This window comes from Saccostrea cucullata, unplaced genomic scaffold (assembly GCF_032062105.1).
Source record: "Saccostrea cucullata isolate Sc308-1 unplaced genomic scaffold, CSIRO_AGI_Scuc_v1 ctg5635, whole genome shotgun sequence".
Lineage (NCBI taxonomy): Eukaryota > Metazoa > Mollusca > Bivalvia > Ostreida > Ostreidae > Saccostrea > Saccostrea cuccullata.
The window spans coordinates 22,271-28,270 of NW_026933662.1; positions in this window are offsets into that span (position 1 = coordinate 22,271).

Here is a 6,000-nt window from a genome sequence, read left to right on the forward strand (position 1 = left end):
CATGTATTTAACTTTGAATAATGAGTTATATGGCGCAACATTAAATTAAAATCGGTGTAATGGTGATCAAGCGTAGAAATTTTATGCATAAATGCCTTCATCACGCAAGCTAATCGCTTAATCACACCATCAAACAAAAAAGACGGTTATTCTTCAATTGACAGCTTAAAAATATAGTGATATACTTATAAATTTAATCGTATGTTTACTCTTTACTGAGAAAAGTAAGTATCAAATGTATAAAGTACCAAATACTACAATTTTAGTGGTACTGGAGATTCTAAAAAGACATTGAGAACACAATCAAAGAATGGCTAAAGTATGCAAAGGACAGGGATGGGAGAGGAAGAAACAGACAAAGAAGAAAAGAAGGGGGGGGAAGACTCTGGAGAGAGAAGAGGAGACTTAGGAGAGGGATCAGACTGAACGCGACAGTGTCTAACTTTTTCCTGTTTGGGCTGTGACATACCTGTATTTCTCTCCTTTTCTGTGTCTGTTTGTCGGTAACAAACATGATGCAGATGTCAGATACATTTTTTTGTGTAAGTAAACAAAATTGCGAGATTCATTTTAGTATTATTTTAAGAAAAGGAGGTCTTTGTTTATTTTTAAGATGTGCTTATTGATATCTGCAATTTACTGAACTTGTGCATAAATTTACATCAGAAAGGGAGTATACAATCATTTAACCCTACATGTATCGCTTCAAGTGAGCATCAACTTTTTGTTCTTTATGTTTTCTTCATGCTTTGAGCAATAAAATATTAGTATGTTATAATTTTATTTAATAATATGATTTCTTTTTGCTCAGTTTTTTAATTAATGTAGAGCTACTTACAATGTAATACTTGTTGATGGTAATTCTTTGAGATATTGTGAATATGTATTAAACTATTAATCTAGCATATATAAAGGGCTTTTACCAATAAATAAAGGGCTTTTACCAATAAACTGTACTACAAAACTACGATAACCTTATATAGTTTGTTATTACATTTTGAGGACAAATGGCCAGCCAGTGAAGAGCAAATGAGTTGTCCTGATGGAGAGCCAATAAGATACAAACCAACGTTGGTCCAAAAATTGTGTTTGCCTCATATTGAAAAAATAAGTGGCCCATCAATGGCTGAATGATATCCGTTCGTTGGTCCAACAATAAGCCAACAAGTTGGTCTGATTAAGGGCCGATGAGCAAATTACCGTTGGCCCAACATTAATTGCTTACAATGGCCCAACTGTACAAAAGTGACGTTTGCCCAACAATGAAAGAATACATTGGCCCAACAGTGGTCCAATATTAACTGTTACATTGGCCCAACAATAAGCCAACAAGTTGGTTTGATTAAGGGCCGATGAGCAAATTACCGTTGGCCCAACATTAATTGCTTACAATGACCCAACTGTACAAAAATGACGTTTGCCCAATATTGAAAGAATAAATTGGCCCAACAGTGGCCCAATATTAACTGTTACATTGGCCCAACAATAAGCCCACAAGTTGGATTGATTAAGGGCCGATGAGCAAATTACCGATGGCCCAATGTTGAATGCAAACGGTGGCCCAACATAAGGAGCATTGTTGGCCCAACAAAGGTCCAACAGCATCCTGCTATCTGGGAATACATAGGGTTTCCTGTTAGAGCGTCTAGTCAACATTAAATGTTTTCTCCTCTTTGGCACGTTACATCTAATCCTAGCTCTGGAACTTCTAAGGTTCTGAGTTTTTTGCCCTATTCACAGATTTGTATTGTTTATCAATATGTTATCGATCTCTGTTTGTTGTCTTCACCATGTCACGTACAAGTAGGTATTCAGTATGCTGAAGAATTCACATTTGATAAATAGATAATTTTAAAACTTTATACAGTGTGATATTCAGAATGTATCTCTAGTATTATTCATACGCAGGATTTAAAATGTCTAATCTATTAAGATTGAACTATAGTTATATTTAAAATATGCTCATGTAAACTCAAAGAGTGTATAGGCTCTAAATTCGCTCTTGTGAATATCTTGACCTGTGATTTTAACAAGAGGAATATAAAGTAATTTATATAACTAATAGAAATAAAAAACGTTGCGTATTGTTACATACATCGCAAATATATAGTAAAGATAAAATTAGCAGATTTCTCGATTTCCTTATATTTTTTTTATCGAAATGAAGTTGATAAATCAATTAAATTTACGCTAATGTCGGGGGACATTTTCAACCACGTCACTTAACTATACAGATAAACAAAATTAATGCAAAGTACACATAAAATCTAGAATCATAACTAACAAGGAAAGGTGAAAATTAATTATTTTAAAAAAAACATGCTTAAATTATCGCAAATTATAAAGAAATCAATGTTTATTTCTCTTCACATTTTGAACGTAACGTCTGTCCGACACAAGACATGGGGAACATTGTTGTAAATAAAGACATTGTGATACAAAAACTTGTTTTTTTTGGTTATCTATTAATAAAAAAATGAACATCTATCACTTTATTGGCCACTGATCCAAAAATTATGCATGTAGGCAGAAATATTTACAAATCTGCGGGATGCTTGTTGTGTCTGTCCTATCAACGGGGTGTTACGTTCAAATTTTAAAATACCCACAAATCTTTATTGTAACTATATATGGCCCGGAGATTATGAATATTTAAATTTTCTCCCAGTATTCCTCGCCTCTCCTTTTAGCTTCCGATCCATAACATTCCAGATTATTCCAGAAGAGCTTTGAAAGCTTGTCTGTCCAGGTGTGACGTTCTTGTGGTAAGTTACGTGCATTCAAAAAAAAAAAAAACAAGTTATAATATCAATTTTGAAACAACTGCTATATCTTTATGAACAATTAGAGGCTTAATTTGGATTGTTTAAAATGTATGAGCATATACACATTTGTTTATATTGAGGGTTAAGTTTACTAGCACTTATATTGTCTAAATAACACGATAACGGACAGACATTGCATGTGAAATAACGTAACATTGACAGACATGACGATGTCTGTCCAAGTTACGTGAATTTGAAAGCTGCATTCAAATTTTAAAAAGTTAATTAAATTGAAGAAATAAATAATGTAAATGATATATTCAAACAAAATACTGGAAATGTTTTACGTCAAACCTGGCTAATTTTTTTTAAACACGCATTGACTGTGAAAAAAAGCAATGTTTTTAAATAAATTGCTCATTTAGACCTCCATGCAATGTACAGTTTGTTTACTCAAAATTTTGCTAAGTTGCAGCAAATGCAATGAGAACAGCGTGGTATAAATAATATTATTAAACACATTAATTTGATTTTAAATATAACATTGCTCCAGTTAAAAAAAATGTGTCCGGCATGGTATAGAATAGATTTTAGAAACGGGGGGGGGCATTATCAGTGAATTATCTCTGTGAATTATCTCTCTCCATCCCCCCCCCCCCCACCCCCCTTACACCCTGGTAAATATGGAAGTTTCTTGATTCCAAATTTTATTGGGAAGGGGGTTTAAAAAATGGGCTCAGAGATAAAAATTTTAAGTGTTGATATAAAAAGGGGGGGGGGTTAGACCAACTGCATCTCTAACTCCTACCATAGATTCCATATGTTTGAATGTTTTGTTTACTTGAGTGAACCTGGGATAAATGTGAAAAAGATTGATTGGCCTAAGTAAGAATATGTTATGATAAACTTTTAAAAAAATTATTAGACTTTAATATCTTATTTGTTTAATCCACATAACTTTGTATGTAAAAAATGTCTTGTATATATATATATATATATATATAGGATATTCGCAATATAGATATCAGACTGTTTAAAAATCAAGTTTGCTGCAGTTTGATATTGTGTAACATTTGTGTCTGAGACTAAGAACACAATCTTTTATAATGCTTTAATTGCCTATTGATAAAACTTTTTTAAAGTATTGAATTGAGGTAAAAAAAAATCCCCCACGTGTCAGATAACAAAAAAATCAGACAATGTTAATTTTAAGGAGACTTGATACATGTATTAGTAATTACAATTTAAAAGTAACCAATTGGAAAGCTGTGGCATGCATGAGTTATCATCCTATAAAAATTTAACAATATACTTTATTTTGAAATTATGTAGTTACTTAAAAAATTCAAAAGTATTGCATGGAAATGAAATGAATAAGAATTGTATAAATATTTGTGAAACTTCTTAATTAACATCAACTTAATTTGTTTAGTACAGTTACAAGAAACATGCCTGCCAAAGTGAAATTAAAAATAAATATTGCTGAGAGAATGAGAAAATACAGAGAGACTTTGAATGATGAGCAAAGACAGAGAAACAGAGAAAGAACTAGAGAGCGAATGAGGGCCTATAGAATAAGAAACAAAGATAAAGACACTAAATCAAATCAACATGCAGGCACTATCAGAATGACTAGACAAGAATCTAAAAAGGAGGAGGAAAGAAAGAAGAGAAACTCTGAGTACAAAAGAAAATACAGATCAAAACTTTCGGCCCAAAAAAAGAGAAGAATACGTGAAAAGGATGCATTAAGAAAAAGAATAAAACGAGCAGAAAAAAAGAAATCAGACATCAAAACATACTCAATGTCAGCATCTCCAGGTACAAAGTCCAGCACAGCTAGTGTGTCTTCAACTCCATATAAAACTTGTGCCTTGAAGAAAGCAGTCTACAGGATAAAGGAGAAATTACCAAAATCTCCTAGAAAGTTTGCTGAAATAGTAAAAGGGCTTGTAGAAAAAGCTTCACCTCACAAAAAGGAAGTTTTAGCAGAGAAAGGTTTGTTGGGCAGCAAGAATTTAAAAGTTTATGTAGATGCCATCAAAGAAGTCGATCAGAGTTTGAGAGGAAGAGCAAATATGGTAAGAACATTAAGAAAGTCATTTGTTGGTAGTTTAGTAAAGAACATCAAAAAGAAGTACATGTATGGAACAAAAAGGTCAGCTCTGAGTTAGGCATTAACAGAAGTTTCCTAAGTTCTAGATGTCTGAAAGAAGACAAGAAAAGAAAAGACTCCCTGGATGAGGCAACAGAAAAATCTGTAAAATCATTCTTCCAACAGGATCAGGTTTCAACTAATTTGCCCAATAAAAAGTTATTTAAGAAAGACAGTGATGAGAGTAGAGTATTGGTAGGCACGCTCAGTGCAACCTATAAAAAGTGGAAGGAAGCTAATCCAGATCAGAAGGTTTCACTGGACAAGTTCTCTAAACTAAAACCCAAAGAGGTAAAAACCCAAAAACATAGGAGATTTCTACAATGTCTGTGTGAGTACTGTGAGAATGCAAATTTAAAGCTCCATGAAATCAATAAAATTGCAGACAAAATCAAGAGATTAGATCTGAAAATGAAAAACATTTATGAAGTTTTAGACTTAACACTATGTACTAAACTGAAACTTTCCACAAGTTAGAATGCATTGACAGAACATGTGCCAAATGTGGTACCGATGAGCTGATGAATAATCTGAAAATGGAGTTTCCAGAGGAAGACGTCGAGTGGAAAAAATGGGCAATGCAAACAACAATAAACAAAAAAACAGGAAAAGAAGTTAAGAAAAAGCAACTTACTACTTTGAAAGGCAAAACAGCTGACTTAATACAATAGTTTTCAGTAGAAGTCAAACTTCTCTCCAAGCATCTGTTTGAGGCAAATTGGCAGCTTGCCCAATTTGCAGAATTACGAAAGAATCTGCCACCCAACACTGTGGGGTTAACAATTGATTTTGCTGAGAATTATACTTGCACTTGTCAAAACGAAGTCCAGTCTGCACATTGGGCAAAAGAATGTGTTACAATTCATCCAGCAATAGTTTATTATAAATGTCCACAATGTAAAGATGAAGTCGTTGAAGAAGCTTGTGATATTATCTCTGATGATCTCACCCATGACTCTCATGCAGTACATACCTTCCTTAAGAAAATCTTTTCTTACTTGGAGGAAAACAGAGGACTTACAATAAGCAAAGCTTTCATTATGAGTGACGGTTGCGCAGCTCAGTACAAGTCCAAAATTC